Source organism: Oncorhynchus gorbuscha, linkage group LG25 (assembly GCF_021184085.1).
Source record: "Oncorhynchus gorbuscha isolate QuinsamMale2020 ecotype Even-year linkage group LG25, OgorEven_v1.0, whole genome shotgun sequence".
NCBI lineage: Eukaryota > Metazoa > Chordata > Actinopteri > Salmoniformes > Salmonidae > Oncorhynchus > Oncorhynchus gorbuscha.
Window position 1 is genome coordinate 29,997,200 of NC_060197.1, and position 13,192 is coordinate 30,010,391.

The window sequence follows — 13,192 nt, forward strand, 5'->3', positions numbered from 1 at the left end:
CAGTGCTGCTAGCTAAGGCATCACCATCAGGAACAGTTTGCTCCTCACTCCTCTCCTCCGGCAATAACAGTTCTCTGGCTCATTCTGGGTTCGATTCACCATCTTTCTCTGGATTTTTTTACTTGAAAATTGTCATCAAACTCGATTGTCTTTTCTTATCCATTTTTTGGGGGGGTTTTCCCACGATTCAAATTCAGTAGTGAGACGACTAAGCCTACGCTAAGTGATGTGATTATGTAGGGACCTCTTCACTAGCTGACCACCACTACCAAGACCTGTGTCAAGATCAGTTACTTACAACGCTGGCCCTCCCCATAACTTATGTACAAAGAAGAGAGCAGGTCTGGAATCAGTGTGACAGGATAGGATGATTACACAGAATATTTACAGCACTTTTACATAATGGTCTTTCTGGGGGGCAATTTGATTTAACGCGGATCGCTTTTATTAGAACGTCTACAGTGCGAATAGTGAAAGAATTAATAATTAATGCCGCGAGAGGTATCCGGGCAAATAGGTGCCGGAACAAACAAAGTCAAATCTGAGAGGTGCAGGATACAGCTCAAATTAACATCTGACAATGCCCCTGTGCACAAAACGAGGTCCACACCAAAATTATTTCTCAAGATCGGTGTGGAAGAACTTGACTGGCCTGCACAGAGCTTTGACCACAATCCCATCGAACACCTTTGGGATGAATTGGTGCAACGACCGATTCCGGTGAGAGTTATCTGGCCCAAATGTATATATTACTAGGGGCTCGGGCCGATTCTGGTGAGAGTTATCTGGCCCAAATGTATATATTACTTGGGGCTCGGGCCGATTGGGGCTACTCTCTGGCAGATGATTACACGGACTGTTTTATATAATTAACATTTCATTATTTATTTTTCCATATTTTTCTCATTGTTTCTGTGATCAAAAAATAGAATTAACATTTAAATGAAATTCTTTGAGTCATATTTAGTATTTTTAGTATTTTTATACTTTGTGCAAGTCAATTGATAAGCATTACAACTTTGTGGATGGAACCTCCCAAGGGGCCCAGCGGTCTAAGACACTGCCTCACAGTGCAAACTGCGTTTCTACAGATCCTGGTTCAAGACACTTGCGGGCTGTGACTGGGAGACCCATGAGGTTACGCACAATTGTCCTTGTCCCATCGCGCTGTAGAGACTTCTGTGGCAGGCTAGGCGCATGCACGGTCACCAGGTGTATGGTGTTTCCTCCGACACAATTTTTTTTGTGGATGGGTATAATTTGTATGTATAATAGTAATATTTAAAATGACTGAATCGGGTAATTTTGTATACATTTATTTAAAAGTCGGCTGAATTCTGGTAGACAGAAACAGTCCGATGCACTTGGGCTGATTCTGGGCAGTTGTTCATTTTGATTCCGGGCTGAGTTGACACCCGATTCTGGGCCGATTCAATCAGTTCCGGCCTCCCGGAAGAGGGCCGCTTCTGGGCCGATTCCTCATTGCTAGCTGGGAAATGTTTGATGAGCAGGTGTCTACATACTTTTGGTCATGTTGTTTATATTGTGTGTTCATGGTGTTCACCGTGTAACTATTATGGACTTGTTACAGTACATGCTTGAACTATGATATGTGTATTCTTTATTACAGTTTTTTTCTGAATGCTTAAACACTAACAGTGACTCTTGAAGCACTATCCCTGAAACCATTAACACTTGTAGCCAATGCATTCGTTCTCTGCTTTACACTCAGTTTGCAATTCTATAACACACTTTTTGCAAGACTGTAAACACAACTGATTGCTTTACACCCAGTGTGCAGTTTAATAACACACTTCTAGCAAAACTGTAAACATTGATCTCTACATTGCTACACTATTTCGCATATTGCCTTTCCACATTGACGTGAAAACACTTTTAGATAATGAAGTCACTTACAAATCAGAGCTTGACCACTATAAATAGGCCACATGTAAACATTTGGTTTGGACAACAATGGTGGCCAATGTTGGACAGAGAGTCAGAGGGGTGAGAACTAGAGGAGGACAAGGAGGAGGAAGAGGAGGATAAGAAAGAGTTGAAATAGGACGGGGGAGAAGGAGAGGATGGGGAAACTGCTATGCCCTGCACTCAGAAAAAGCTAAAGTGTTTTCATTTATACTATCAGTGAGTAGTTGGTGCTTCGTGTGCTTATTCAAATGATTGTTTGTGTGTACTGTACTGACGCAAAAACAACATTTTTTAAAAGAGTTTGAAGAGTTTTGCATGAATTGTTTGCTTTTGCAAGAGATGTACAATGATTTGCCGGTTTGGTGTAAGGCTTTGTGGTTATTGTGTAGAGTTTTGCAAAAATAGCCTATAGTTTCAAAGATAATGCCTATGCAATCAGAAAAAAACTGTAATACTGATGTCACTGAGACTGATGTTTGGAAGACCTTCATCCCTGGAACAGTTCATTTAGAACGCTTCATTTCTGAAATGCTAACCACAGTCTACCGCTAATGGTGTAAGCTGACAGTTGAACAAGCTCCAATGTTAATGCTAAGTCTTTATGCTTCCTCCAACACAGTTACATTCAATTGGGAGTTTAATAACCTCGGTTTGCTGCGGTGAGGACTATTTCAGATGCCATGGTGTCAGACGTGGGGATATATTACTGTCGTGAACGCGACAATGTCCCCACGAATTCCGGGACTGGTATATTTCTGATTCTTGAGGATAAGTATTTCAGAAGTTCAATTACGTGGCCTTGTCAGAATCTTTGTTTATGATAATCTTATAATGAATATTTAATTCAATATTTTTAGTCAGTAGAACCTTTCTGTTTTTATGTGCAATGAACGGTGCACATACCAAGACCCAGCATGTTGTTCAGGAGGCTGTGTTTGAGACAGTCCAGCCAGGAGACTCTGTGACTCTGAACTGTACAATACACACTGAGACCTGTGCAGGAGAACACAGGTGAATCACATCCAGGAATCATTTACACCCATGGAGGCAGGAGTGATCAGTGTGAGAAGAGCCCTGAGGCTGGGTCTCCTACACAGAGCTGTGTCTACAACCTCCCCAAGAGGAACCTCAGCCTTTCTGATGCTGGGACTTACTACTAGTACAGTTCCCGCTCAGCCCAGTCAAAACTGTTCGCTGCTCTGGCCCCCCAATGGTGGAACAAACTCCCTCACGACGCCAGGACAGCGGAGTCAATCACCACCTTCCGGAGACACCTGAAACCCCACCTCTTTAAGGAATACCTAGGATAGGATAAGTTATCCTTCTCACCCCCCCCCCTTTAAGATTTAGATGCACTATTGTGAAGTGACTGTTCTACTGGATGTCATAAGGTGAATGCACCAATTTGTAAGTCGCTCTGGATAAGAGCGTCTGCTAAATGACTTAAATGTAAATGTAAACTAGGCAGTGACCTCATGTGGGGAGATACTGTTTGGGAACGGGATCACATTGGACTTTGAGGGTGGTGACTTTGCATCCCAGATAGGAATCCTGTTCCCTCTCTCCATCATAAGAAATGGAGTTCTCCTATGCTGCCTCATCATTTACATCCTCCTCTACAACACAAATAAATAGATAAAGCAAAGGACAGTGACTGGAGGGGAATATGTCTTCCTAGCATATATTACCTAGCATATTGCTTGTACGTTTTTTGTATATGCTTTTGCCAAATCCCTGTGTTTGCACCTATTGTAAGCATGAATAAATAGCATTGTAAACTGAAGTCATTATGTATTGAGTTAATGAGTCAGAGGTGGGCTTTGTACACTTGCTGAATGCTTGAGAATGAAAATGGCCTTGTTTGTTTTCTTTACACACTAATCTTATTGAGCAGCGGGGTCTGGTGTTTCGACCAGATGAACAGATGAAGAGAGGTGTGAAAAGCAAATGTGTGGTTTTGATGCACTGAGTGGTGTGGTGAGAGCTGAATGCCAGACATCCTGTGGCCCAGGTTGTTCATTTTCAATAGGGAGATAATGACGCACAGTGGAAAGTTACTGGTGGTGTCCCTCAGCCCCAACCCCACAAGTGCTTCACCATCCATAGCATCTGTTGGCAGGCACATTACGACTGGTGAAACATACTATTACTGGGACAAGACTAATCATTACTGAAAAAGAGAAAGCAATAAGTAAATTGATAGTAAATATAAATGCATAGGTGCTAAGCATTCATTTATTTTATGGCACTTCTATAAGAGAGATACTCTCCTTCAGAGTGTAACATACAAAGGCCATTTCATCACCCCGTGATAGTCATCGAGAACCATGTAATTTTCACCTCAGCAGGTCTCACTCAACACTGAGCCGCTCCTTCCTGTCACAACAGGAAGTGATGTGTTTCTTACTGGCCACTCCTCTACACAAGGTCCCAATATGTTTGAAATGACACGACATCTCAGAAAAGGTGCCTAAGGTCAGACAATATTAACAACAACAGGAAATAGAACATTAGATTTATTGTGTATATTATTTTTTTTAAATTTAATTTAATTTTAATAGTGATAAAAACCTCTTCTGACATTGGCCTTAGCTTTATCTATTTCCTACTGCAAAATCAAAATGGTCTATGTTCTAAACATTTATGAAAACAAAACGGAGCCTTTTGGTCTTCATTTAAACTTTTCAAATTTGATTTTCGAAGATAAATTGGAGAACTTGGCGGGTCTTTTGACTTTGAAACTTGGCCAGACAGTGAATACTCTATTTCCTGGTGGTGTAGATGATGATGAATATGGTCAGACAGCAGAGGAGAACTGCAATTCTTATGATGGAGAGAAGGACCAGGATTCTGATCTGTGAAGAAAAGTCACACCCACCTTCTCCATGATGCTTAGTGACCTTCTGTTCACCATACTCAACAGAATTTGGACATACATTATGTTCCCCTTTTCGCTCACAGTAACTTTCCATACACAAAGCTCATCCTCCCCATTAATTGACACATAACAAATACATTCATTATGCAGATAACAAATCAATGTAAATAGTTCGGTGGCCATTTGATTAATTGTTCAGGATGTTAAGGACCCTTTTGGTCTTAGACTTGGCGTTCTGGTACCGCTTGCCATGCGGTAGCAGAGAAACAGTCCATGACTTGGGTGATTAGAGTCTTTGACCATTTTGTGGGCTTTCCTCTGACACCGCCTAGTATAGAATCCCAGTGATGTACTGGGCCGTACGCACTACCCTCTGTAGCGCCTTACGGTCAGATGCCGAGCAGTTGCCATACCAGGCGGTGATGCAACTGGTCAGTATGTTCTCGATGGTGCAGCTGTAGAACTTTTTGAGGATCTGGGGACCCATGCCAAATCTTTTCAGTCTACTGAGGGGTAAAAAGTGTTGTCGTGCCCTCTTCACAACTGTCTTGGTGTGTTTGGACCATGATAGTTCGTTGGTGATGTGGACACCAAGGAACTTGAAACTCTCGACCCGCTCCACTACAGCCCCGTCGATATTAATGGGGGCCTGTTCGGCCCGCCTTTTCCTGTAGTCCACGATCAGCTCCTTTGTCTTGCTCACATTGAGGGCGAGATTGTTGTCCTGGCACCACGCTGCCAGGGCTCTGACCTCCTCCCAATTGGCTGTCTCATAATTGTCGGTGATCAGGCTTACACTGTTGTGTCATCGGAAAATGTAATGATGGTATTGGAGTCGTGCCTGGCCGTGCAGTCAAGAGTAAACAGGGAGTACAGGAGGGGGCTAAGCACGCATCCCTGAGGGGCCCCTGTGTTGAGGATCAGCGTGGCAGACGTGTTGTTACCTACCCTTACCACCTGGGGGCAGCCATCAGGAAGTCCAGGATCCAGTTGCAGAGGGAGGTGTTTAGTCCCAGAGTCCTTAGCTTGGTGATGAGCTTTGAGGGCACTATGGTGTTGAATGCTGAGCTGTAGTCAATGAAGAGTATTCTCACATATGTGTTCCTTTTGTCAAGGTGGGAAAGGGCAGTGTGGAGTGCAATAGATCTTGCATAATCTGTGGATCTGTTGGTGCGGTATGCAAATTGGAGTGGGTCTAGGGTTTCTGGGATAATTGTGTTGATGTGAGCCATGACCAGCCTTTCAAAGCACTTCATGGCTACAGACGTGAGTGCTATGGGTCGGTAGTCATTTAGGCAGGTTACCGTAGTGTTCTTGGGCACAGGGACTAAGGTGGTCTGCTTGAAACATGTTGGTATTACAGACTCATTCAGAGACAGGTTGAAAATGTCAGTGAAGACACTTGCCAGTTGGTCAGCGCATGCTTCGAGTACTAGTCCTTGCAATCTGTCTGGCCCTACAGCCTTGTAAATGTTGACCTGTTTATGTTACGCAGGGGAGAAAACAGGGGAGTTATAATCACGAGAGTGATATGGTGTATTCTCAATTCAACGTTTTTCAATCATTTCACAAAAGTAACACATTACAAAACAACAGAAAAACCATTATACAAATAACACAGCAAAATATCTTACTAACAACGCACATGTTCATTCACAATCGACATAAGATGGCAGCTACTCTCAGTACGATGCTATTCTTCACTTCAACCGAGCAGGGCTAATATTACTCTCTTCAAACTTAACTCTGACTTCCTCAAGACGTTACTAAGACACATCTTAAACACTCTTGACATGTTAGCGAGTTATAACATTTAAATTACTATTTTTATCATCAAGTACCTGAAAACAGGGGAGAAATAATCACGAGAGTGATATGGTGTATTCTCAATTCAACGTTTAGTTCAATGAGAAAAGACCGTGATTTTCCCCAGGAATATGGGTGGAGACCAGAGCAATCGATCTCCGGCTCATAGATTAAGAGCATTTCGTAGATCACAGATTAACACTTTTAGGCACTACAAAATAAAGTAATCAATATAACGTTTACACATTACTCTCACAATTCGTACCCTTTGACAGATTTTAACTTTAACACAATTATATGAATGTTATCAATCTCTATCAACTAATACTGAATGCATCTTTTTAACCTTAGATGTTTTAAGATCCTCACATACTATGAACTTACTAATACTTTTTAATGTATAACAGGCTATGAATATTTCCTTTAACCTGTAACACTCTCCCCGACAAAATAAATGTTGTCCCAACATTACCAACATTGTCTTCTTCAAAAGTCCATATGCACTGGACCTAGAAAATCCTCTTCTGTAAGGTAGTACTTGAGCAGAGGTCAAGGGTCACAGTTCAAATATAACTAACAAGTTATATTCACAGTCCATATCTGTTGACCAGCTATATAACATAAGCAGTATTTTCTCATACTATTGATGAACAGTCCATCAATTTTAATGATCTATATGCATAGTCTGCAAATGGTCTCTTTCGACAGTCTGTGAAATCAGACAGTAGTCCATGGTCAAACATGTCAACTCTGTAGCCTCATGTTTGCTGAAACCCATACATGTAAGGTGGCTGAAAGTAACATTGCTGTAGTGATGGCAGCCATGGAACCAGTCCTGGTGCAGAGTAGACAGGGAACAACTGTGGCTGTATACTGTAGCAGGAAGGGATACCAAGCTGATCATAGGTGATACGTCTTGGAGGGTGTCTCTCTCTTTGTGGCATCTGGTAGGCTGGTTCCTCAGGTTCAGCAGCATCAGTATATGAAGGAAAGGCACTTAATCTCCTTAAGGCAAGTTAATCTCCTCAGCAGGCAGGTCTTTAACTGTTGTTGTCTCCTCCAGACGCTTTTCAACAAGAGGTTGTGCTGGTAGCGTATCAGGGACTGGCACTGCAACTGTCTGTTTCACTGTTGGGGGCCTGTGTTCTCACTCTCTCGCTGGTTCAGCATTCCTCTCCTCAGGTACTGTAGGAGATGTGGGAACCTGTAGCGGCTCATGATGAAGGTCATATTCATCCCCACTGTCTTCATCAGAATCTAGAGTCTGTGATGCAGGCTGGTGTCTCCTCGTTTTCTGACTTTTGTCCACTTTGGTCATTTCTGGTTGTGTCTCAAAAGGTAAGTGGTCACAGGACATGAGCAGGTTTCTGTGCAGACCCTGGAGCGTCCCCTTTTCTGGTCTCAATTCATAAATCGGCAGGTCTGAACCCATTTGTCTCACCACTGTGTGAATTGTATCTTCCCAATAGTTACAGAGTTTTCCTGGTCCTCCTCTTGGTGTCAGGTTTTTAATCAGAACTCGCTCGGCAGGCTGTAGCACTGAACTCCAAACTTTAGAGTCATAGAACTTCTTACTTCTTTCAGCGGATTTCTGAGCATTTTCATTTGCAATGGTGTATGCTTCTTCCATCCCTCGTTTCCAGTTCTCCACATATTCTCGCTGGTTACTGGAACCTGCCTCTGTGCACAATCCAAAGAGCATATCAACTGGAAGCCTGGGTGATCTCCCAAACAGAAGATAAAATGGTGAATAGCCAGTCACTTCGCAACGGGTGCAGTTATAGGCGTAACCAGTTTGTTCAGAGACTCCTTCCAATTTGTCTTTTGTGTCTCAGTTAGTGTCTTTAACATTTGCAACAATGTTCTGTTCATGCGTTCCGCTTGACCGTTTCCCATCGGGTGATAGGGTGTTGTCCTGGACCCCGCCATGCCACTGAGTTTCTTTAACCTCTTGCTCCTACCTGGCACGCAGGTGTCCCATCTAGAGCTCTGGAAATGCAAATGCGCTACGCTAAATGCTAATAGTATTAGTTAAAATTCAAACGTTCATTAAAATACACATGCAGGGTATTGAATTAAAGCTACACTCGTTGTGAATCCAGGCAACAAGTCAGATTTTTTAATTGCTTTTCGGCGAAAGCATGAGAAGCTATTATCTGATAGCATGTAACACCCCAAAAGACCCGCAGGGGACGTAAACAAAATAATTAGCATAGTCGTCGCTACACAAACCGCACAAATAAAATATAAAACATTCATTACCTTTGACCATCTTCTTTGTTGGCACTCCTAGATGTCCCATAATCACTATTGGGTCTTTTTTTCGTTTTTTATTTTGTAGGTCCATATATAGCCTAGATATCGATCTATGAAGACTGTGTGATAAACTGAAAAAAATAGCGTTTCATAACGTGACGTCATTTTTTTAAATTCAAAAAGTCGACGATAAACTTTCACAAAACACTTCGAAATACTTTTGTAATGTAACTTTAGGTATTAGTACACGTTAATAAGCGATAAAAGTAATCAGGAGGCGATGTAACTTCTATAGCTTTCGGTTTTGAAAAGATGTCTGGAGAGAGCTCGACCAAAACATCCGGTCGGAGACCGGAGGGAATCGATTCCCTTGATTCAGTTTGACCAAGAATCAAAGCTGAATCAAATGACAAGACTCTAGACATCGTGTGGAAGCTGTAGGCACTGAAACCTCGGCCTCATGTAATTCGGTTCACTTTGAACAATTCCTGGAAGTGGCGCAAGGATATTTATTTCCATTTTCAGTGATCAGATTTTCTTGCACTTTTCGATGAAACGCACGTTCTGTTATAGTCACAGCCGTGATTTAACCAGTTTTATAAACGTCTGAGTGTTTTCTATCCACACATACTAATCATATACATATACTATATTCCTGGCCTGAGTAGCAGGGCGCTGAAATGTTGCGCGATTTTTAACAGAATGTTCGAAAAAGTAGAGGGTCGACTGAAGAGGTTAACTGATGGAACAACTGATTTTCAAATTCTCCCCCTTGGTCATGGTGGATGCGGGACGGGAACCCAAACTTCAGGGCAAAGTCATTAAAGATGAGATTTGCAGCAGTTTTACCTGACTTTGATGTGGTGGCGTAGACTTGAGTGAAACGTGTAAAATGATCAACAATCACGAGGATGTACTCATATCCCCCTTTGCATCTGTCGAGATGAAGGAAGTCTATACATACCAGTTCAAATGGCTGTGTTGTCACAATGTTTGTCAGAGGAGCTCTTGTTGCATGGGCTGGCTTTTTCTGCTTGACACAGCTACAAGTTTTAGTCACATAGTGCTCGATGTCAGATTGCATATATGGCCAGAAGAAGCGGTCACATACTAGTGATACAGTGCGGTCAGTACCTTGGTGTCCCATGTTATTGTGCAACTCTTCCATCACTTTACCTTTGTACTGCTCTGGTAGAACTAACTGCTTGCGGGCTGTAGTGATTCTGTACAGAATGCCATCACTGTCTATTGTCAATTTGTCCCATTCTCTGAATAGGCATTTTGTCTTTGTCGCTCTGGATAAGAGCGTCTGCTAAATGACTTAAATGTAAATGTAAATGTCTTTGGACTGAATTTCTTTTTCTCTTTAACTGGCGGTTTGGAACCCGACAGTTTGAAATTGAGCACAGGACGGATGACCGGATCACATTTTTGTGCTTCTCTTATCCCATCTTTTGGGAACGAGCTGGTTGTTGCAGTGGTTGTCTCACCTTCAGCTGATACTGACATAGATGCAGCTGAAAATGACCAAGGTACAACAGCCTCTTTCTGTACATGAACTGCTTGTATCGTGGCGGCTATGGTGTCTGGTGGAAGCTCCTCAGAACATTCTCTCATCAGTGACTACATCCAGTGGCATCCTTGACAAAGCATCTGCATCACCGTTCTCTCTGCCTAGCCTGTACTTTATTGTAAAGTGGAAATCAGCCAAGTCTGCAACCCACCTGGAATCAAATCAAATCAAATCAAATTTATTTATATAGCCCTTCGTACATCAGCTGATATCTCAAAGTGCTGTACAGAAACCCAGCCTAAAACCCCAAACAGCAAACAATGCAGGTGTAAAAGCACGGTGGCTAGGAAAAACTCCCTAGAAAGGCCAAAACCTAGGAAGAAACCTAGAGAGGAACCGGGCTATGTGGGGTGGCCAGTCCTCTTCTGGCTGTGCCGGGTAGAGATTATAACAGAACATGACCAAGATGTTCAAATGTTCATAAATGACCAGCATGGTCAAATAATAATAAGGCAGAACAGTTGAAACTGGAGCAGCAGCACAGTCAGGTGGACTGGGGACAGCAAGGAGCCATCATGTCAGGTAGTCCCGGGGCACGGTCCTAGGGCTCAGGTCCTCCAAGAGAGAGAAAGAAAGAGAGAATTAGAGAGAGCATATGTGGGGTGGCCAGTCCTCTTCTGGCTGTGCCGGGTGGAGATTATAACAGAACGTGGCCAAGATGTTCAAATGTTCATAAATGACCAGCATGGTTGAATAATAGTAAGGCAGAACAGTTGAAACTGGAGCAGGAGCATGGCCAGGTGGACTGGGGACAGCAAGGAGTCCTCATGTCAGGTAGTCCTGGGACATGGTCCTAGGGCCCAGGCCAGTTGAAACTGGAGCAGCAGCATGGCCAGGTGGACTGGGGACAGCAAGGAGTCATCATGTCAGGTAGTCCTGGGGCATGGTCCTAGGGCTCAGGTCCTCCGAGAGAGAGAAAGAAAGAGAGAAGGAGAGAATTAGAGAACGCACACTTAGATTTACACAGGACACCGAATAGGACAGGAGAAGTACTCCAGATAAACAAACTGACCCTAGACCCCCGACACATAAACTACTGCAGCATAAATACTGGAGGCTGAGACAGGAGGGGTCAGGAGACACTGTGGCCCCATCCGAGGACACCCCCGGACAGGGCCAAACAGGAAGGATATAACCCCACCCACTTTGCCAAAGCACAGCCCCCACACCACTAGAGGGAAATCTTCAACCACCAACTTACCATCCTGAGACAAGGCCGAGTATAGCCCACAAAGATCTCCGACACGGTACAACCCAAGGGGGGGGGGGAGGAAACCCAGACAGGCCGACCACAACAGTGTATCAACCCACCCAAGTGACGCACCCCCCCCAGGGATGGCACGAGAGAGCCCCAGCAAGCCAGTGACTCAGCCCCCCGTAACAGGGTTAGAGGCAGAGAATCCCAGTGGAAAAAGGGGAACCGGCCAGGCAGAGACAGCAAGGGCGGTTCGTTGCTCCAGAGCCTTTCCGTTCACCTTCCCACTCCTGGGCCAGACTACACTCAATCATATGACCCACTGAAGAGATGAGTCTTCAGTAAAGACTTAAAGGTTGAGACCGAGTTTGCGTCTCTGACATGGGTAGGCAGACCGTTCCATAAAAATGGAGCTCTATAGGAGAAAGCCCTGCCTCCAGCTGTTTGCTTAGAAATTCTAGGGACAATTAGGAGGCCTGCGTCTTGTGACCGTAGCGTACGTGTAGGTATGTACGGCAGGACCAAATCAGAGAGGAAGTGGTTGTGTTCAGTTTTGCAGTAGACAGAATGTAGCAGAGCGGGTTGTTATCGCTGTATACAGTGAAGGTCGGAGCATAGTACAAATAGTCATGGAACTTATCAGTGATTGCCCATTTTAGAGCTAGAAATTCTATCTTGCTTGAGTGGTAGTGATAGTTCTTCTCAGCTGCTGTTAAGGTTCGAGAGCCATAAGCAATGACCCTAAGCTTCCCATCTTGCTTTTGATAAAGAACTGCTCCCAAGCCTTGGTGTGACGCATCAGTGTGTACAACAAATGGCTGAGTGAAATCAGGGAAACCTAAAACTGGTGGGTGAAGCAAACACTCAATCAGCTGTTCAAGTGCCTGTTGATGCTGGTCAGTCCACAGGATTGGCTTGTTTGAGGGCACCACATGACTTACTTTCTTTGTTTTTGTTTTCCATGGGTGGTCAGGTAATTTCTCTGAATCTGCTTTCAGGAGGTCATACAGGCAGCTGGCACTCCTAGAAAAGTCTTTGATGTACTGTCTGTAGTAAGTGAGTAAACCAAGCATTTTTCTGAGCTGGCCCACAGTCTCTGGTCTGATTTCTTTCAATGCTCTTACTGCTTCAAAATCGGCTGGGTCAACTCGGCTGCCCTCTGCAGACACTATTCTGCCCAAATAACGGACCTGGGGTTTAAAGAGATCACACTTACTTGGTTTGAGTTTAATGCCAGACTCTCTGAGACGCTGCAAAACTTTTTGCACATCATTCACATGGCTGTTGAATGTTTTACTGAAAACTAGCGTGTCGTCCAGATAAGGAATGCAGATGTTATCCCGGAGCCCTTCCAAACACTCCTCCATACACCGCTGAAAAGCTGCAGGAGCGTTCATGAGGCCGAATGGCATACGTATCCACTCATAGAGTCCCCACGGTGTCACAAATGTTGTCAGTGGTCTGCTTTCTTCAGAGATGAACCCCTGGTGAAACGCTTTTCCCTGATCTAAGAGGGAGAACCAGGAATTACCACCTAAACTGTCCATGATGTCTT